We start from the raw sequence: 22,806 nt of genomic DNA on the forward strand, positions 1-22,806 counted from the left end.
CTCTCGACCTCTCTCTTCAGCAGCACCGATGCACTCTATCTCAAAGTTGTCCGGGTCCACAGTTCCATTTCATCTTTCGCCTCATCCGATGCTTCAACAAAAAACTTTTTTCTTCCTTTCAGATGTCAAGGATCGCAAGCTTCACCAACTCTTGAACACCAACACCCCTCCGGAACCTTCTTCCCCGTCACTTTCCTCTGACCCCATCGCTTCTTCCAATCTCACCCCTTGCCGTGTTTTCACTATCCCCTTTTGACCTTCCCCTCTCTGACCCTGAATGATCAGTCCTCAGCAAAGGCCGGAGCTTCATCCCCTTATGCCCCCATCTCAATGAATTTCGAGCGCGGCATGATGTAGAGCTCTTTTTCCGCCGCCTTCGCCTCCGTGCCCAATTCTTGGGCCAGGAGTCTTCCCCCCCGCACAGTGGGCCCTTTCTCCCACTTTCAGAATTCTCGTTCTACCTGGACTCCTCCCTCTGGCCTCTTGCCCTCTCTAGATCTTTTCATTGCTAACTCCCGGCGTGACATCATCCATCTCAATTTCTCTGCTCCCCTCAGTCACTCCAACCAACCTCTCTCTGAACTTGCAGCACTCCATTCTCTCCAATCCAACCCTAACACGGCCATTAAACCTGCTGACAAGGGTGGTGCTGTTGTTGTTTGGCGAACCAATCTCTACTGTGCGGAGGCTGGACACCAACTCCCTGACACCTCCTCCTACCTCCCCCTGGACCACGACCCCACTACTAAATATCAAGCCATTGTATCCAAGACTGTCACTGACCTCATCTCCTGTGGAGATCTTCCCTCCATGGCTGTCAACCTCATAGTCCCGCAACCCCGCACAGCCCACTTCTACCTCCTTCCCAAGATCCACAAACAGGGCTGCCCTGGTAGACCCATCATTTGTTCTTGCCCCACAGTACTGATTTCTTCCTATCTCGACTATTTTTCCCCCCCCTTTGTCCAGCCTCTTCCCACCTGCAGTCGCGACTCTTCAGACGCCCTCCGCTACTTTAACAGTTTCCAGTTTCCTGGCCCGAACCGTCTCCTTTTCACTATGGACGTCCAATCCCTCAACACCTCCATCCCCCACCAGGACGGCTTCTTCCTTGAACAGAGGCCCAACCAGTCCCCATCCACCACCACCCTCCTGCGCCTGGCTGAACTTGTTCTCACATTGAACAGCTTCTCCTCCAAATTAAAGGTGTTGCTATGGGAACCCGCATGGGCCCCAGCTATGCCTGCCTTTTTGTGGGATATGTGGAACATTCTTTGTTCCAGTCCTACTCAGGTCCCCTCCCTCACCTGTTTTTCCGGTACATTGATGACCATCGGTGCCGTTTCCTGCTCTCGCCCTGAACTGGAAAATTTCATTCACTTTGCTTCCAATTTCCACCCTTCCTTCACCTTCACATGGCCCATCTCCGACTCGTCCCTTCCCTTCCCTTCCTCGACTTCTCTGTCTCCATTTCTGGGGATAGACGATTGACAAACATCCACTATAAGCCCACTAACTCCCACAGCTACACTTCCTCCCGCTCTGCTTCCTGTAAGGACTCTATTCCATTCCCCCAGTTTCTCCATCTCTGCCGCATCTGTTATGACGATGCCACCTTCCATACTAGTGTTTTCGATATCTCTTCCTTTTTCCCTCAACCGAGGATTCCCCTCTGCCGTGGTTGACATGGCCCTCGACCGTGTCCATTCCATTTCCTGCACTTCTGCGCTCATCCTTTCCCCTCACTCCCAGAACTACGATAAGGTTCCTTGTCCTCCCCCTTCAACCCACCAGCCTCCACATTCAACGGATCATCCTCCACCATTTCCATCACCTCCAGTGTGATCCTGCCACCAAACACATCTTCCCCTCCCCCCTCTTTCAGCATTCCAAAGGGACCGCTCCCTCCGCGACTCCCTGGTCCACTCCTCTATCACTCCCAACACCCTTTTCCCTCCCCACAGCACCTTCCCGTGCAAGCGCAGGAGATGCAACACCTGCCCTTTTACCTCCTCCCTTCCCACTGTCCAGGGCCCCAAACACTCCTTCCAGGTGAAACAGCAATTTACTTGTACTTCTTGCAATTTATTATACTGTATTCGCTGCTCACGATGCGGTCTCCTCTACTTTGGGGAGACCAAATGCAGATTGGGTGACTACTTCGCAGAACACCTCCATTCAGTCCGTAAGCGTGACCCCGAGCTTCCAGTCGCCTGTCACTTTAATTCTCTGCTCTGCTCCCACTCTGACCTCTCCGTCCTCGGTCTCTTGCACTGTTCCAATGGAGTTCAATGCAAGCTCGAGGAACAGCACTGTGATGAAATATGTCATTCATCAGACTCTGTATTTAACTACATATATTGTATTGCCTGCTCCTGTGTTTTTACCTTGTATTGTATATAGTGCACCGCCCCCTTTCTCCCCATTGGGTGTGTCGGCTCCGCCCATACCTGGCCCTACTTAAGACAAGCCCAGGCTTGTCTTGCAGCAGAATGCTAGGTGAAGACACAGGCATCTTTCTTTGCGAATAAAAGCCTTGTTTTATCCAGTTAACTTTGAGCCTTGAAGTTATTGAGGCGCATCAATTTTATTAGCAAACTTTCAACGATGGATCAACTTTTGAAACCAGAACGCTTGGAATTTGGACCCGCATGCATCGGCACGGTTTGGACACTGGTTCCAGTGCTTGGAATTTTTTATGGCCAACTCCGAAGCCGTCACAGCCTCTAAAGCCACCGGAGATGTGAAACTCGGGATCCTGCAGAATCGGGTAAGCCACCGGGTTTTTCCACTCATCCAAGACGCCACCACCTACCTGGATGCCTGCAACATTCTAAAGGCCCACTATCAGCGGCCTACCAACGAGGTGTACGCCAGGCATCTGCTTGCTACCTGCACACAGCGACCCGGAGAGTCGCTAGAGGACTTTCTAGTCACCCTAAAAGTGCTTGGCAAAGACTGCAAATGCAAAGACGTGAAAGCCACGGTATACACAGACGAGCTTATTTGGGATGCCTTTATCGCAGGCCTTAGCTCTAATTACATCCGGCAGAGACTGCTAGAGAAAACGGGCCTAGATCTGACACAGGCTGTGGACACAGCGCGATCGCTGGATGTGGCTCAGAAGAACTGACTCCTACTCTTCAGGCCGCGCGGCCCACGCCGCCTCGTACGCACCAAGGGTGCCGCCATGTTGGCAGACATCTTCCCCGCTTGGTAGCCCAACACCGTCAGGGCCCTGCTCTCCCCCCAGAAGCCCTACGACCGCCGCGACGCATCGGGGCCCCAAATGCTACTTCTGCGGGCAGCCGAAGCACACCAGGAACCTGTGCCCGGCGAAAGGCACCACCTGCTGTAAGTGCAGTAAGAAGGGGCACTTTGGGAAGGTGTGCAGAGGGAACCCTGCAGGCAAACCCGCCACCGCCGCGTGCGCGCCGTGGGAGCGGCCATCTTGGACGCCATCTTGTCCGACCTCGTGGGGTCCGCCATCTCGCGAGCAGACATCGTGGACGCCATCTTACCCGGCCTCATGTGGCCCACCATCTTGTCCCGATCAGGGCCCTACAGTGGCGTCGATCACAGTGGACCAGTCCAGACCACACCCACTATCCAAATCGATGGTGGACATCGAGGTAAACGGGTGCAAGGTTAAATGTTTAATTGACAGCAGGAGCACGGAGAGCTTCATTCACCCTGGTCTGGTACAACGACTCTCTCTAACTATAGTCCCTACTCAGGGCACGATCTCTATGGCCGACAAAACCCAGATATCGACTATTGCAGGTTACTGCGCGGTACGATTGTCCGTTAAAGGCACTATATATAATAATTTTAAACCGTTAATGATGAAGGATTTATGTGTGAGCGTGATCTTGGGCCTGGATTTTCAGTGCCACCACCAAAGCATCACGCTCAATTTCGGTGGGACCCAGCCGCCCCTCACAGTGTGCGGTCTGGCCACCCTGAAGGTAAAGCCACCTTCGCTATTCGCGAACCTTACCCCTAACTGCCGGCCAATAGCGACCAAAAGCATGAGGTACAGCTGGGAGGACAGGCGGTTTATCGCGACCTAGGTAGACAGGCTCCTGAGGGAGCGCATTATTGAACGCAGCAACAGCCCGTGGCGCGCCCAAGTGGTGGTGGTGAGGGGTAGCGAGAAGAAGCGGATGGTGATTGACTATAGTCAAACAGTCAACATCTATATCCAACTAGACGCCTACCCGCTACCCCGCATATCCGAGGTGGTGAACCAAATCGCCCAATACCGGGTGTTCTCCACTATCGACCTCAAGTCAGGGTACCACCAGCTCCCTATCAGACCAGAGGACCGTTCGTACACCGCCTTCGAAGCAAACGGACGCCTCTACCAGTTCCTCAGAGTCCCCTTTGGGGTGACGAATGGGGTCTCGGTCTTTCAGAGGGAGATGGACCGCATGGTTGATGACCACCACTTGCAGGCAACCTTCCCCTAGCTCGACAACGTCACCATCTGCGGCCACAACCAACAGGACCACGACTCAAACCTCGCGAGGTTTCTGAAAACCGCACAAAAACTCAATCTCACTTACAACGAGGACAAGTGCGTTTTCAACACCACGCGCCTCTGCATACTAGGCGGTGTGGTGGAGAATGGGGAAATCGGACCAGACCCCGACCGATTGCGCCCCCTACGGGAGCTGCCCCTGCCCAACACTCCCAAAGCCCTGAAAAGGTGCCTGGGGTTATTCTCGTATTATGCCCAATGGGTCCCTAAGTACTCCGATAAAGCCCGCCCCCTCTTGAAAGCATCCTCTTTCCCGTTCTCTGCTGAGGCCCATGCTGCCTTCAAAAGCATTAAGCAGGATATTGAGCGGGCCACGCTACAGGCAGTGGACGAAAACACTCCCTTTCAAGTGGAAAGTGATGCGTCTGACTTTGCCTTGGCGGCCACCCTCAACCAGGCGGGGCGGCCCGTAGCTTTCTTCTCGAGGACCCTCCAGGGGCCCGAGATCAGACACTCCTCCGTGGAAAAGGAGGCCCAAGCCATCGTGGAGGCAGTGCGCCACTGGCGGCACTACCTAGCCGGCAAACGCTTCACCCTACTTACCGACCAGCGGTCGGTAGCGTTTATGTTCAATAATAAAGAGGGGGAAGATTAAAAATGACAAGATTCTTAGGTGGCGGATCGAGCTCTCCACCTTCGAGTACGACATCATATACCGGCCGGGGGCCCTTAACGAATCCCCCGACGCCCTCTCACGAGGGATGTGTGCCAACGCCACCGGGGATCGGCTACAGACCCTCCACAACGACCTCTGCCACCCAGGGGTCACACGGCTGTTCCACTTCATAAAGTCCTGCAACTTACCCTACTCGATTGAGGAAGTTCGGTCCCTGACCAGGAACTGCTGCACTTGCGCTGAGTGCAAGCCTCGGTTCTACCGCCCTGATAGAGCCCACCTAATCAAAGCTACACGGCCCTTTGAGTGGCTCAGCTTAGATTTCAAGGGCCCCCTCCCGTCCGTCGACCGCAATGTTTACTTCCTGAACATTGTGGACGAATACTCCCGTTTCCCATTCGCCTTCCCCTGCCCAGACATCACCAGCGCCACGGTCATTAAATGCCTCAACAGCCTGTTCGGTATGCCAAGCTATATCCACACGGATAGGGGGGCGTCCTTCATGAGTGAAGAGCTATGCCAGTACATGCTGTCCAAGGGGATTGCCACGAGCCGTACCACCAGCTACAACCCCCGGGGTAACGGTCAGGTGGAGCGAGAGAACGGGACAGTATGGAGGGCAGTCACTCTAACTCTAAGGACCAAGGGCCTCCCTATCTCCCGCTGGCAGGAAGTCCTCCCAGATGTGCTCCACTCAATACGGTCACTATTGTGTACCACCACTAATGCCACGCCTCATGAGCTAATGTTTGTGTTTCCCCGGAAATCCACCTCAGGTGTATCGATACCGTCATGGCTCTCCACCCCAGGTCCGGTACTTTTGCGGAAGCATGTGAGGGGCCACAAGACGGACCCTCTCGTGGAGCCAGTGCACCTGCTCCACGCCAACCCACAATATGCATATGTCCGGCACGCCGACGGACGGGAGGACACTGTGTCCATAAAAGACCTCGCCCCAGCCGGTAACAACAGCGACAATGACTACAACAACAACAGCAACAACGACAACAACCACAACAACTATTACCCACCCACTCCACCCACTATTCTTTCATCACCCCCGGAAGAACACCAGCCAACGGTACCCCCACCACCTACTCCTTCAACAACCCCGGTGGCGCCCCTGGCAGAGACCCAGGAGGTCACCTGGGACACCCAGCCGGCACCCGCGGCACCGCAACCGTTACGTCGGTCACAGAGGACTATCACACCCCCGGACAGACTAAATCTGTAGAAGGGGTGAATGTGATGAAATATGTCATGCATCAGACTCTGTATTTAACTACATATATTGTATTGCCTGCTCCTGTGTTTTTACCTTGTATTGTATATAGTGCACCGCCCCCTTTCTCCCCATTGGGTGTGTCGGCTCCGCCCATACCTGGCCCTACTTAAGACAAGCCCAGGCTTGTCTTGCAGCAGAATGCTGGGTGAAGACACAGGCATCTTTCTTTGCTAATAAAAGCCTTGTTTTATCCAGTTAACTTTGAGCCTTGAAGTTATTGAGGCGCATCAAGCACCTCATCATTCGATTAGGCACTTTACAGCCTTTTGGACTCAACATCGAGTTCAACAGTTTCAGACCACAACCTCGGCCCCTATGTTTTCTTTTTTCTCTTACTTGGCAGCTGTTGATGATTCAGCCATTGCCATTTACACCTCATCTAGAGTCATCTGTTGTTTCTTAACTTGTCCCATTACCACTCCTTTTGCCTTGCACCATCATCCCTTTTGTCTTTTAATCTCTCCTACCTTCCATCCCATCACAGACCTTCCCTTTGTCCTTTCTTCCCCTCCTCCCTTTTCCTGCCCCACACTTGCTTAAAAATCAGTTACTTCTCCAACTTTTTCCAGTTCTGATGAAGGGTCATCAACCTGAAACATTATCTCTGCTTCTCTCTCCATGATGCTGCTTGACCTGCTGAGTGTTTCCAGCATTTTCTGTTGTTAAACATTATACTTCTCTGTTGTTAAAAACAGGGAAATATTACAGGGCTTCCCCCAGACAGTGAGTAGCTTAGTTCAGACAGGTCACCAAGCTCAGTGCTGCTGAAAGAGGAGCTATCTGATCAGAGGAAAAGAAAGAATCATTTGGGGCTACATCTCTCAACATGCACTCAATATTCCATATCTAACTGGTCAGTTTAGATGAAGCATCAAAAGGATTGCTCTGGCGCAGTGCCAATGACACAAGACCAAAAAACCTGCAACCAAAAGTCTGCAAAGTACACTATACTGAGTTGGCATTTGACCCAACAGGTGACAGCAAGGACCAATTTGCATGGATGTTGGAAAAATTGATGGGAGTGTGCTGCAGAAAGACTTTGATAAATGGGAGGAAGTGGACCCTGCACCGTGCTGTCTAACTAATGGCAGGATGATGTTCATGCCAAATTTCTAAAAGCTACTATACCAAAAAGGGGGTGGAGAAAATGGCAATGATCTTGGGGAACAGTGCCAGCAACCACGAAATCACCTTAGAGCTACCCTTCTGAGGTTACAGAAAGAGATTCTGTTTGAAGCATGTATGCCCTTGGTATTCCAGAGCACAGTTGTGGTTTCTAAAGACGAAATGCCATTCTTGTGATCTGAAACATACCAAGGAGCATTAAAAGAAAAAAAGATTTGTGTTTGTATAGCGCCTTTCACGACCTTGTGACATCCCAAGGTACTTTGCAGCCAATGATGTACTTTTGAAGTGTAGTCATTGTTGTAATGTAGGACACACGGCAGCCAATTTGCAAACAACAATGTGATAATGACAGATAATCTGTTTGTAGGTGTTGGTTGAGAGATAAATATTGACCAGGATCCCAGGGAGAACTCCCCTGGGGAGGGCAGACAGGACCTTAGTTTAATGTCTCATCCAAAAGACAGCACCTGCAGTGCAGTACTGAGGAAGTGCTCCACAGCAGTATCAGCATAGATTTTGTGCTCAAGTGAACCCACAACCTTCTCACTTGGAGGCAAGTGTAACATAACATGATCAAGTTCAACATAGCATTCAAAATAGAGAAACACACAACAGCTATTAAGATTCTAGATCTAGGTAAGGGCTGACTTCAACGAGATGAGACAGAGGCTGTCCACAGTAAACTGGGCAAATCTGTTAATGGGTAAAATGACAGAAGATCAGTGGGAGATGGTCAAAAAAATAATTCAAGGTGATACAGAACCAGCTTATACCCATGAGGGGCAAGAGGTCTACTTGCCAAAAAACACAGCCACTAAAGAGGTAAGGGACAGCATAAAACTAAAAGAAAAAAGCATACAAAAATGCAAAAAATGGCACAGATCCTGGCGAATGGGAAAGATACAAAGAACAGCAAAGGGTCACAAAACAGACAGCATGAGCTACAAAAAGGGAGTATGAAAAGAAACTTGTAAAAGATATCAAAATCAACACAAAGATTTTTTACAATTGTTAGGAAAAAGGTCTCAGGAGCCATGTTGGCCCCTTAACTGAAAGCAGTAATATTGTCAATGATAATAAGGAAATGTTGAATAATTACTTTGCATCAGTATTTACAGTAGAGGAAGAGGATAGCATGCTAGAAATTCCAAGGAAACTAATATTGAATCAAGGACAGGGACTCAATAAAATTAACACAAGTAAAATAACAGTAATGAAGAAAATAATGACACTAAAGAGTGACAAATCCCCAGGACCAGATGGTTTCCATCCCAGGGTTTTAAAGGAATTAAGTGAGCACATTGCAGATGCCCTAACTATAATCTTACAAAGTTCTCTCGATTCAGGAACCTTTCCTTTAGATTGGAAAATTATGCATGTCACTCCGCTATTCAAGAATGGCGAGAGAGGGAAACCAGGGAATTATAGACCAGTTAGCCTAGCATCTGTTGTCGGGAAATGCTAGTGTCTATAATTAAGGATAGGGTGACTGAACACCTCGAAAATTTTCAATTGATCAGAGAGAGCCAGCATGGATTTGTGAAAAGTAGGTCATGCCTGACAAACCTGATTGAATTTTTTGAAGAGGTGACTAAAGTAGTAGACAGGGAAATGTCTATGAATGAATGTTATTTATCTGGACTTCCAGAAGGCATTTGATAAAGTCCCACATAAGAGACTGTTAACTAAGATAGAAGCCCACGGAATGGAGGGAAAATTATTGACCTGGTTAGGAAATTGGCTGAGCAGCAGGAGACAGGCAGTAGGGATAATGGGCAGGTAGTCAAATTGGCAGGGTGCGACTAGTGGTGTCCCGCAGGGATCGGAGTGGAGACCTCGACTATTCACAGTATTTATTAACAACTTAGATGATGGCATAGAAAGTCATGTATCCAAATTTGCCACTGACACAAAGATAGGTGGCATTGTAGGCAGTGTAGGTGAAGACATAAAATTACAAAGGGATCGACAGACTAAATGAATGGGCAAAACTGTCGCAAATGGATTTCAATGTAGGCAAATATGGGGTCATCCACTTTGGACCTAAAAAGGATAGAACAGGGTACTTTCTAAATGGTGAAAAGCTAAAAACAGTGGAGGTCCAAAGAGACTTGGGGGTCCAGGTACATAATCATTAAAATGTCATGAACAGGTATAGAAAATAATCAAAAAGGCTAATGTGATGCTGGCCTTTATATCTAGAGGACTAGAATACAAGGGGGTAGAAGTTATGCTGCAGCTATAAAAAAACCTTCGTTAGACCCCACCTGGAGCACAGTGCACAGTTCTGGGCACCACACCTTAGGAAGGATATACTGGCCTTGGAGGGAGTGCAGCATAGGTGTACGAGAATGATACCCAGACTCCAAGGGTTAAATTATGAGGCAAGATTACACAAATTAGGGTTGTATTCCCTTGAATTTAGAAGATTAAGGGGTGATTGTTCGAAGTTTTCAAGATATTAAGGGGAACAGATAGGCTAGATAGAGAGAAACTATTTCCGCTGGTTGGTGATTCTAGGACTCGGGGGCATAGTCTAAAAATTAGAGCCAGACCTTTCAGGAGTGAAATTAGGAAACACTTCTACACAAAAAAAGGTGGTAGAAGTTTGGAACACTCTTCCGCAAACAGCAATTGATGATAGATCAATTGTTAATTTTAAATTGGAGATTGATAGCATTTTGTTAACCAAAGGTATTAAGGGATATGGGCCAAAGGCGACTATATGGAGTTTGGCCGCAGATCAGCCATGATTTCATTGAATGGCGGAACAGGTTCGAGGGGCTCAATGGCCTACTCCTAAGTGTGCTACCAGCTGGGCCACAGCTGACACCTATATCATCAGTACCCTTAAGGGGGTTCTTCGAGTTGTCAAAGGATTCATATTAAATATGCTGGCAGCCTGTGAGGCAATCAGAAAGGAACAGGTTAGAATGTGATCTTGCGAGCAATGCTTAGGACAGGTCGTTCCTCCATTCACCATTAGAGAGTTGTAAAGCTCAGGAGAAATCCACTTACATTGCTTTGATCAATTTGCAAAATGTTTTTGATTTAGTGACTCATGCAATCCTCATGAAGAAGCGAGAAGCTATTATTTGGCTAAATTTTTATTATAGATACTCCAGATCCAATATGCATGCAAGAGCAGATTGAAGATTCACTACATCCCCCCACTCAAGGAGGAGTGAAGCATAGTTGTCTATTATCACCACTCCTATTCAATGTCTTCATTTGTTGGATGGTATTGTAAGAGATGAACTTGATGGATGCTGCCTTCAGCTTGCACACAGTCATTCGGGACTGTACGGAAACAGGTGAAGGTCACATTTGCCCGGATTTTGCTCTCAGCGGTGAAGGAACGGCTTTTGCCATTCACCTCGCATACAATTGCCCACAGACTTTTCGGCGGAGACTTCCAATCATCCAGCGTGTGTTTCAGTGCGGCGCCCTCTACAGGGGATCTGTGGCGTCTGTGAACAGGTCAAGCAACAGCGAGGCTCTTCAACCAATCAGATTGAAGAATCCTCGCTGAGCCACGCAGAATCGAAACCAGGAAGTAAAGAACAGGAAATATAAATTACATTTAAATCATGTACAGGAAGCAAAATAAAGATTGGGACATACAGATGGGATTAAGGGAGAGAGATAAAAGAGACCAACAGAAAAAGTAAAAAAAGTACTTTAATTTTTATTTATTTTTTCACATCTGCAACATTAATTTTCTTCTGAAGGAAATGAGACTCCACACTTATAAGAGGTTGTTCAGCAGTAATTATCATTTATTACACCGTTAAAAACTCACTTACTCCTAAATGTACCAGCCCTAGCTTTTTCAGCCATTTTTAGCACGGAACTAGTGGGCATGTACCCCAAGCTCACCATCACAGTGATTTCAGAGTCTATTGGTGAGGACTGCAACAGCACACCCTCTGGAGGAGCAGTGCATCCGACAGCAACTTTTGAATTTCTGCATTTAAGTGCGCATGTGCGGATGCCAGAAATTGCTGTCAGATTTACCCTGTAATAACAGCGAATGCCAATGGCCTTCGCCATTATTATTACAGCAAAATCCGGGCCACCGCCATTTGTCAATGACAGCATAGCTCCAACGCACATTAAGTTTGTGGCTTAGATGTCCTTTTGCATGGTTCAGAACTGCTCAATATGCAACAGCAGGGCTTCCTCTGGCCCATGAGCAAGATCCAGAATCATGCCGAGAGGTGAATTTATGGCAAAAAGGGGAAGCATCTGCAAGGTAGGAGGCCTTTGGCCTACAGTTAACTGTCAAAAAGGTTCTGTTTTGGCACTCCATTTTTTATTTATCAGCATAAGGGGACCCCAACTGCAGTAGGAATTAAATATTTTATCCAATTTTCATTCAGTAACATCAATCACATGCAGGACTAGGTGAGTTTGCTGTAAAAAAATTGTTCTTCTATTGCACCACAGCCCCAGCCTCATAATGCCACTTGTAATATTTCCATTTCCAACCATTGTAACTTTAAAGCTTCTCAGTATGTGATTATGAAGTCAATGGAATTTTACGTGAAAGACAAGGAACTTTAAAGTGGAGGTGTCTGGCGAACCTCTAACAGCATTGAATCTGTCCAAACGCATTTCAATTCTAATGCTATGTTGCCAACAAAGAGAAAGTGCCTTGAAATCATCTACCTGGACTTAAAATCATATTTGTTGACTTGGTTCTCTCACCGACAGTCAACCTCAGTGATTCATGTTGGGGTACAGTTTCCACATCAGCAGCAAACCTCTTGTGCCTTGCCCAAATAGCCATTCTTTTATAGGTGAGCCTTGAGAGTTAGTGTTGATAGGTTTTTCAACTGTAGGGTGGACACTGCAGGTAACATTACACCTGCCCCTCATACAACATTCACACATAGTCAGTCACTTTCCATCAGGACAGCGATCAGGATTAAAAATTTTAGCCAATTTTTTTCACTCCCTAAACCTGGACAACCAAAGCCAGCTCCACTATCCTTATTGCAGCCCAACTGGAATCAGCTAACTCAGCATAGGGTAAAGATCAAATCTAGGCCTGGTCTACATGGCTTAATGTTATACCAGGTGATGCATGTAGCCATATACTCCATCAGACTAGTAGCTGCAGAGTGCAAAATGCACCCAAGACCTACCGTGCATTGTATCTCCTGCAGAAACGTAACCTGCCCTTAAAACAATAGCATGCACAAAACTCTTGTTATGTTCGGAGAGCTGGTATCAGCATCCCAACTGATTGCTCTAAAGATTAAAAAATTTCTGCAGTTCATTTAATTGGTTTGTCCTTGCTGCCAACCTTTGCTCATACAGCTTTGTTTTCCAAGCCCAACAACAACAATTGATAGAGCACCTTTAATGTAGTAAAACGTCCCAAGGCGCTTCACAGGAGTGTTCTAAAACAAAATTTGACACCAAAAGCTTGGTTAAAGAGGTAGGTCTTAAAAGAGGAAAGAGAGGTAGAGAGGCAGAGAGGTTTAGGGAGGGAATTCCAGAGCTTAGGACCTTGGCAGCTGAAGGCACGGCCACCAATGGTTGAGCGATTATAATCAGGGATGCTCAAGAGGCCAGAATTAGAGGAGCACAAATATCTTGGGGGGGGGGGGGGGGGGTGGGGGGTTGTGGGGCTGGAGGAGATTACAGAGATAGTGAGGGGCAAGGCCATGGAGGGATTTGCAAACCCGGATGAGAATTTTAAATCAAGGCGTTGCTTAACCAGGAGCTAGTGTAGGTCTGTGGGCACAGGGCTGATGGGTGAATGGAACTTGGTGCAAGTTAGGGCGCAGGCAGCAGAGTTTTGAATAACCTCAAGTTTACATAGGGTAGAACTTGGGAGGCCAGCCAGGAGTGCATTGGAATAGTCAAGTCAAGAGGTAACAAAGGGATGGATGAGTGTTCCAGCAGCAGATGAGCTGAGGCAGTGGCGGAGTCGGGCAATGTTATGGAGGTGGAAATAGGCGGTCTTAGTTATGGCATGGATACATGGTCGGTAGCTCATTTCAGGGTCAAATATGACACCAAGGTTGCGAACAGTGTGGTTCAGCATCAGACAGATGCTAGGGAGAGGGAGGGAGTCGGTGGCTAGGGAACAGTGTTTGTGGTGGGTACTGAAGACAATGGCTTCGGTCTTCCCAATATTTAGCTGGAGGAAATTTCTGCTCATACAGTACTGGATGTCGGACAAACAGTACTGGATGTCGGACAAGCAGTTTGAAAATTTAGAGATAGTGGAGGGGTCGAGGGAGGTGGTGGTGGTGAGGTAGAGCTGGGTGTCGTCAGCATACCTGTGGAAACTGTTGCCGAGGGGAAGCATGCAGATGAGACATAGGACGGGGCCAAGGATAGATTCTTGGGGGACACCAGCGGTAACAATGCAGGAGTAGGAAGAGAAGCCATTGCAGGCGATTCTCTGACTATGATTAGATAGATAAGAATGGAACCAAGCGATTGCAGTCCCACCCAGCTGGATGACTGTGGAGAGGAGGATGGAGTGGTCAACTGTGTCAAAGGCTGCAGACAGGTCGAGAAGGGATAGTTTAACCTTGGTCACAGTCACATAGGACATCATTTGTGATTTTGATCAAAGCTGTTTCGGTACTGTGGCGGGGCGGAAACCTGATTGGAGTGATTCAAACATGGAGTTCCAGGAAGATGGGCAAAGATTTGGCCCAATCGCCAAACTTATTTTGATCATTTAAAAAAAAAAAATCCCTCTGTAAAGTGCCCAGGTGCTTGAGCACTTTTTAAACCGGGTTTCACACCACAAAGTTATACTCCATCCAGTGCATGCGAGGTGGCTTTCCAGAGGGAACTTGCATGACTTAAGTTTGGCGTACTCCAGAGTCAAACTGGGACCTGATTCAGAGAGTTATGCTGCCACTTTTGCACTAGTGTGCATATCAAAATCATTTGCATTGATGTGAAAATGGTAATATAACTGCTGCCTTAGAGGCACTGGGGGGTGGGGGCGGAGGTTGAACAGTACTTTATAAATTATCAAATAAGTTTGGTGATTGGGCTTTGAAAACAAAGCTGTATGAGCAAAGGTTGGCAGCAAGGACAAACCAACTAAATTCTGGTCAGTCATTTATCATTTTAAATGTTGGAATATTCCATTATCAGATTTTATATTGAGTGAAATATTAGCAATTTTGTATATAAAGAAAAATAGAACCTACAGTTAGGAATTTTTCGAGACTTACTGAAACACATTTTTGACCAAAAAGGAGAGATTTCACAAGCTTGAACCCTTCAGAAAACACTCACTCATTCAGTAGGATGGATATGTTGCATTGATGAGGAAGGCCAGTTGTGAATTCATCCAGAAAAAGCTAGTCACTCCCATCATAGCAGTCAATTGTCAATAAAATATCAATTAAAATGCTTCATTACATCAACATGAAAAATACATTTGAGAACAAATAAAGATACTAGCAAGATACTAGGCAACAATGTTTAGCTTTATGCTGTTGTAAAGTGAAGAATCAACTCTACTAGTTTTCTATTAAAACGCAGGTAGAGATTGGCAGTAAACTTTAAGGAACAGATGCTTTGTCTCCTCAAACCAATTGTATGTATAGTGTAAAACGGGTTCCTTACTTTATAATACCTCAGACTAGCTTAATGAAAGAATCTTCCACGTTAAGGCAATACGTATTTCTGGCATTGAAGGTGCATTTACTTGGCCTCAGGAGAATTACTCAAAACTTCTGATGATAATCCAGAGACAATTTAGGTGCCAGGGATCTCAATGTCAATCATTTTTTGTTAAATGTCAATTTTTGCAAATGAAAGTAGGAATATGTGGGAAGATTTACTCCTGGTGTGACCTTATCTGTAAAGGTTGTAGAATTAATTTAATCATGCAAAGCTGCTACATTTTAGGACACAACTCAAAAAAGATATGAATTGTGAGCCAGTTTGTTCACATGATCTCCAATATTAAATTAATTTCATACAAATATTGTGAATATTTTATTCTACATTTTCCATTGCATTTCTTCATTTCTACAATATGTTGAAGTTTGGCAGGTACCCCTCCAAAATTAACCAAAAAAATCAGAATAAAGAAACCCGAGATATCTTATAATCAAGTCTGTAGAAGAGGATTGTTGAGTTTTAAAGTGTTCATATTTAATAAATACAAAATTTAATGCAAGAGAAATTTGTTTTATATTCTTATTTTGAAATTGAGTCTGCGTCATCGGAGGTCACACCAGTACCAACTGGAGAAAATGTCACTTGAATTTCTTTAAATAATTATGTTACTATTTGACAGCAGATCTGCAAAAATTAAGCCTCAAGTGGCCCAAGTGTGAAACCGCTAACATTGCAGTAATTGTGGAAATCTACATTATAATAATGACCTATTCAGCAACTCAAAAAAGCTAGACCCTTCCATGGTATTCTCATTAAGAAAATGATCAATCTTGAAAATACGAATTTCCTTGCATTCTAGATTGATATTCTGCTAGACCACATATCTGAAGGATGTTAAAATCCAGTCTCCTTATTCATGTTAAGATGTTATTATGCTTTTGTCAAAATTGTTTTTCCTTTAGAAATGCAAATATTGCAAAATGTTATTTGCACAGTAAGAGCTATTTTTGCATCATTCACAAATGGGAATGGCACACTAAACTCCAGTATCTTATCTATAGTTATTTGCAAAGAGAAAACATTTTTGTGGGGAACAAATGGACCACGCCATAAAATGTTAAAATATTTTGTTTTTCTCATGGGCATAACGCAACCGAAGACAAAGTTGTGTTTTGCACCTTTTGTCATAATATAACATGCTCCCAATGTTGTCTATCACACAGAGTACAGGTCTTTCCATTTGACTACTCCCCACTGAACACATATTTGAAGAGCCAGAACTGATCTATAAGCCACACAATTTAATCTAGTAAAAACTCATTCATATCAAGGCAAAAAGAAAACCCCTTCTCAACATCATCAGCGTCATTATTTTAAATCGAGGCGATAGTTTAATGATATTTGAAATCCTTGTGCTTGTGATCGCTTACTGTCTTTCTTCACAGACTATCAGGAAGATACATTGTTTTAACATCTATGCTGTGAATGTTGCTGTGAATGAAGCTGTACAGTTATTTCATAGGCTGGACAGTTTGCCAAATATAGCTGCAACTGAGTGGCTGTGTCAAAGAAAAATCAAACATCACTATGAAACATGGAACAGATATTTAAGTAGCTATAATTCTCCAACTGAGCCAGGGCTCATGTAGTGAATTTTCTGAGATACACACAAGCAATGTCTGAAGAATAACACAGTAACTAAACAGGTGACATTCTGTCAGTGCCTATTAAGAAACAAATAATTCCAAATCACCAATCCAGAAAGTAAATGCAGAAACTACACCTAAGTAGATGAGATACACTTGAACAAAATAATATAACTAAACAAACCAGATCAGCAAAGGCGTTTCTTGATGAAAGGAGGGAAAAGCAGAAAATAAGGAGTTAATTATTACCCCTTGTAGCAAGTTGATAAGAGATACTGTGAAATGCTGGTTACTTATTTAACTCTCGTATACCCCCATCAATGGCCCAATGAGGTTAAAACTACACAAAACTATGCAAGTTTACTGTAACATTTAAATATCTCTCCTAAGGTACTGAACTACAAAATGAGCTCCATACAGGTGAATATATATAAAATTATCCAACTCTTTACCTGCAGTCTTTCAGGTAAACTCGGCATAGTAAATACTGCATATTTCCACTATCTTCCACTCAATTGTTAAATAATCCACTCATGAAAATAAGAAAAAGGCTTTTTTATGGAAAACATTGCTGATCTTTAATTAGAATGAGCTAAACAATGTAGAAACACTAGCTACATATAAATTTGACAGATGCAAAGTTTTCGCCTGCACGGATTACAGATTACTTGCAAATTCTATAACCGGTTGGTACCAATAGAATACCTTATTTATATCTGACATTATATGGATCAGCATCTTCAGATACTATCAAATACTATCAAAACTTCATCTAGATCAATTGTAAGGTTTAGAACATATATATTCAGACACACAGTAAATTCAAAGTATATTTAGCTTTGATAAAGCAACATCTACATTATGTGGTCGAGCACGGAGATAGCAACTGAAATAACTTATATTGTATCAAAATTATCAAGTAACAAAAGGAATTATTAAAAACATAATTGCATACAAATGTTCCCGCTATCGGTGCACAGAATGGACAATCAGCTGTAACATTCAACATGAAAATAACAAAAAGGTTAGGAATAAAATGATTTATAGTACAGTGCAATTCATTAGCGTGGTTTTATTGCTGCAAACTAACCACACTCACTCTTCCCAACTAACAAAAATCTGTACATGCTGAAATGGGAACAGCGTTGCATTAGATGCTGCTATAGTACATCACCACCACCTCAAGGTCAGAGAACAAATAAAATAAAGCTGCAAGAGGGGGAAAAAACGAGCAGCGGTGTTTCCACAAAATAATATTAACACGTTCAAAATGAGGTACCTACGGAAAGAATAACGTTCTTGCTCCTACCTGTTCAGTGTGTGTTAAGACGGTGCCGGCTGGTTCCTTGTGAGTGTGATGTGGGTGGGGGGGTGTGAGTGTGTGACTGAGTGCTGCTGTCACCACAGCTCCCCAGCACTGACTGACTGAAAAATGCACCCAAAAAAAAACATTTAAAAAACACTCTCACCCACAATGGCGCTTCAACTAACCAACCATTTGACAAGAAATGTGCATATATATATATAGGTTTTTTAAAAAAAACGCGAGAGTTTGCAACCAAACAACTGGGGACATTAATAAGCGCTGCTGTGATTAAAAGAAAAGGAGGGAGGTATGGAATGATGTGTCATTTACTTCCAATGATTGGGAAGGTTTAATTACAGTTCGCAAATAATGGTCGAGGGATGCTCCGCAAGCTCCACACTCCGCGCACGTGATGCGCCAGCAGAGCGCCGATTGGCGGGACTCGCCGTCAGGCGCTCGCATCACCAGGAGGAATAGTTCAACGTGAAAAAGTTGAGTTATTGGAGAATTGATGAGGCTGTAGCTGGCGGCAGTGCCGGGCTCGAGCTCCAAGCTCCAGGGGTTCAGGTTCGAGCTCCAGGTTTGACCTTCTGCACACCCACCACCTGGAAAGTCCTATTTCCACTTACCAAAATTTAAAAAAAGAGCTTACCTACAGGGTTCAGCTGGGGATCCGTTATCTTAAAATGCCTCATAAAACGTTAAACGCGAACTTTGTGTATCATGCACGCCTTTGCAAATGGATTTTTTTTTCTTTTAAAACCAACTTTTTTTTTTGCTGGAAATCTATATTTCATATCATTTAATCCCTATCTGCGTCGTTTCTGGCTTTGCCTCCAGTGGTTAATGTGTTTATTGCGTACGGTTTGATCGGTGAGCGTATTTGTCTCATGTTCATCCTTTTCACGTTTGTTAAGTGCGGAAAACACGGAGACTGTTAACAAGTAGAAAGTAGTCTGTGGGAGAGGGTCAAGTTGTTGTGAAAGTGACTGAGATTTTTCCATTACGTACCCAGAGAGGCTGGGGTTTAAAAACAATCTGGTTTTCATTCACAGAGCAGCGGCTGAGTTACATTACATTGTTTGTCTCTGAAAACTGGTCGAATTTGAATTATAAAGTATGATGATATATCCATTTTCATTGTGATCTAAGTGAGAAGAAATAGGCGTGACGGTGGTGCAGTACACATACGATAAGAGCGGCAATAGTCATTGCTTGAAAGTTTCCAGAAAAAAAATACTTGTTCATTCATCGGTTACCCCCTTTCATCTTTCGTTTCAGTTTCTTTTGAGATTATCACTTATGTTTTGGGGTGTGAAACTTATTTCTTTGCAATGAATGAAGGAAAAATGTCGCATCAAATAATGTGGATTATTTTTCCAAATATATGTTTGGTTAATTAAATCCTTGAGCAAAGTTACCTTTTGTATGATTCATGGAAAACTTGTATAATTGTGGAAATAACAATCTTGATTTCTAGCTTTGATAGAGCTGGTAAACGAACACTGCTTTTTCCCCTCAACAATTATTAACTGCCTATGCAACCCAAATCTGAAAGACTTGAATACTGTTCATTTATCTGGATTTTTCTTTTATTCGTTCATAGGACGTGGGTGTCGCTGGCAAGGCCAGTATTTATTGCCCATCCCTAGTTGCCCTTGAGAAGTCGGTGGTGAGCTGCCTTCTGGAACAGCAGCAGTCCATGTGGTGAAGGTACTCCCACAATGCTGGTAGGGAAAGCGTTCCCAGCGACGATGAAGGAACAGCGATACATTTCCAAGTCCGGATGGTGTGTGACTTGTAGTCCCTATGCGCCTACTGCCCTTGTCTTTCTAGGTGGTAGAGGTCACGAGTTTGGGAGGTATTGTCAAAGAAGTCTTGGCGAGTTGCTACAATCAAGCGGGCTGCTTTGTCCTGGATGGTGCCGAGCTTCTTGAGTGTTGTTGGCGCTGCTCTCATCCAGATTGGCTCCTCTTGTACCTCTCGCACTTCTGAGTAGGATTCAAGAAAATGCCAGTTATCAGTTAAATGTAAGAAGTCACACAACACCAGGTTATAGTCCAACAGTTTTATTTGAAATCACCAAGCTTTTGGAGCGCTGCTCCTTCGTCAGGTGAAGTGGAGAGATGCATAAAGAGAAAGCTTATATAATCAGAGAATAATGCCAGATGATTACAGGTAATCTTTCTAACTGCCATTTATCACACTTCAGCAGAGAGATAATCACAGCAATCAAAGGTGTGAATGCTGTCCAAACAGGTTAGTCAGGAAAACATTACATCAAAGAACAATGAGGTGGGGTCAAATGTTGCAGATGCTGGGGTCTGTATGGAAAAACAAAAAACAGACAAAAAAACATCTTTTTTTTGCTGGAAATCACAGCAGGTCCGGCCGCATCTGTGTAGAGAGAACAAGCCAATGACGACTCGAGTCTGGGTGACCCTATGTCAGGTGGGGTTACATGTAGTGTGACATGAACCCAAGATCGCGGTTAAGGCTGTCCTCATGAGTGCGGAACTTGGCTATCAGTTTCTGCTCGACGATTTTGCGTTGTCGTGTGTCTCGAATGCCACCTTGGCGAATGCTTACCCGAAGATCGGAGGCTGAATGTCCTTGACTGCTGAAGTGTTCCCCGACTGGGAGGGAACACTCCTGCCTGGCGATTGTTGCGCGGTGTCCGTTCATCCGTTGTCGCAGTGTCTGCATGGTCTCGCCGATGTACCATGCTCCGGGGCATCCTTTCCTGCAACGTATGAGGTAGACAACGCTGGCCGAGTCACATGAGTATGTACCTGGTGGGTGGTGTCCTCGCGCGTGATGATGGTATCTGTGTTGATGATCTGGCATGTCTTGCAGAGGTTGCCGTGGCAGGGTTGTGTGGTGTCGTGGTTGCTGTTCTCCTGAAAGCTGGGTAATTTGCTGCAAATGATGGTCTGTTTGAGGTTAGGCAGCTGTTTGAAGGTGAGTAGTGGAGGCGTGGGGATGGCCTTAGCGAGGTGTTCGTCGTCATCGATGACATGTTGAAGGCTGCGAAGAACATGGCGTAGTTTCTCCACTCCGGGGAAGTACTGGACGACGAAGGGTACTCTGTTGGTTGTGTCCCATGTTTGTCTTCTGAGGAGGTCTATGCAATTTTTTGCTGTGGCCCGTCGGAACTGTCAATTGACAAGTCGAGCGTCATATCCCGTTCTTACGAGGAAGTCTGTAGGTGTCCATCGCGTTCCTCCTCGTCTGAGCAGATCCTGTGTATTCGCAGGGCTTGTCCATAGGGGATGGCATCTTTAACGTGATTAGGGTGGAAGCTGGAGAAGTGGAGCATCCTGAGGTTGTCCGTGGGCTTGCGGTAGAGTGAAGTGCTGAGGTGTTCGTTTTTGATGGAGATTTGTGTGTCCAAGAATGAAACCGATTCTGAGGAGTAGTCCATGGTGAGTTTGATGGTGGGATGGAACTTGTTGATGTTATCGTGTAGTCTTTTCAGTGATTCTTCGCCGTGGATCCATTGGAAGAAAATGTCGTCGATGTATCTGGTGCATAGCGTTGGTTGGAGGTCCTGTGCAGCGAAGAAGACTTGCTCGAACTTGTGCATGAAGATGTTGGCATATTGGGGTGCGAGTTTGGTCCCCATGGCTGTTCCGTGTGTTTGGGTGAAGAACTGGTTGTCGAAGGTGAAGACATTGTGGTCAAGGATGAAGCGGATGAGTTGTAGGATGGCGTCTGGCGATTGGCTGTTGGTGTTGAGTACTGAGGCTGTCGCAGCGATGCCGTCATCATGGGGGATACTGGTGTAGAGTGCCGAGACGTCCATCGTGGCGAGGAGTGTTCCTGGTTCAATTGGTCCGTGGGTGCTGAGTTTCTGTAAGAAGTCTGTAGTGTCACGACAGAAGCTGGGGGTTCCCTGTACGATGGGTTTCAGGATGCCCTCGACGTATCCAGAGAGGTTTTAACACCAGGTTCCGTTGCCTGATACGATAGGACGTCCGGGTGTGTTGGCTTTGTGTATCTTTGGGAGGCAGTATAAGTCTCCCATGCGGGGAGTACGTGGAATGAGAGTGCATAGGATGCTTTGAAGGTCTGGATCGAAGGTCTTGATCAGTCTGTTGAGTTGGCGGGTGTGTTCTTTGGTCGGATCTGCGGGTAACTGTAGTGTTCCTGGTTGTCCAGTTGTCGGTATGCTTCTTTGCAATAGTCCGTTCTGTTCTGTATGACGATGGCTCCTCCTTTGCTGGTTTGATGACTATGTTGTGGTTGGTCTTGAGAGCGTGGATGGCGTTGTGTTGTGCTCGGGTGACATTTGACCCCTTGTGACCCCACCTCATTGTTCTTTGATGTAATGTTTTCCTGACTAACCTGTTTGGACACCATTCACACCTTTGATCGCTGTCATTATCTCTGCTGAGGTGTGATAAATGGCAGTTAGAAAGATTACCTGTAATCATCTGGCATTATTCTGACTATATAAGCTGTGTCTTTATGCATCTCTCCACTTCACTTGACGAAGGAGCAGTGCTCCGAAAGCTTGTGATTTCAAATAAAACTGTTGGACTATAACCTGGTGTTGTGTGACTTCTTACATTTGTCCACCCCACTCCAACTCCGGCATCTCCACACCATCAGTTAAATGATCATTGTCATCTTTAGCCTCTAACCTCCTCTTTTTCAAAATTAATACTA

General features: G+C 45.5%; 1 protein-coding gene across 12 annotated transcripts in view; it reads right to left on the reverse strand.

Moving 5' to 3' along the window:
* atp2b2 (ATPase plasma membrane Ca2+ transporting 2) overlaps positions 1-18,527 on the reverse strand; it is a 784,580-nt gene extending 766,053 nt beyond the window's left edge. For 4 of the 12 annotated variants that reach the window (XM_086001795.1, XM_086001794.1, XM_086001792.1 and 1 more), the window contains exon 1: positions 18,139-18,525. The gene's annotated coding sequence lies outside the window, so the exon portion shown is untranslated. Of the gene's footprint in view, positions 1-18,138 lie in introns of all 12 variants that reach the window. The other 8 variants (XM_086001789.1, XM_086001802.1, XM_086001801.1 and 5 more) reach the window with 3 other exon arrangements.
* Positions 18,528-22,806: the final 4,279 nt, after the last annotated feature.

Source organism: Somniosus microcephalus, chromosome 11, assembly GCF_052327205.1.
Source record: "Somniosus microcephalus isolate GS21.2 chromosome 11, FLI_Smic_1.0, whole genome shotgun sequence".
Lineage (NCBI taxonomy): Eukaryota > Metazoa > Chordata > Chondrichthyes > Squaliformes > Somniosidae > Somniosus > Somniosus microcephalus.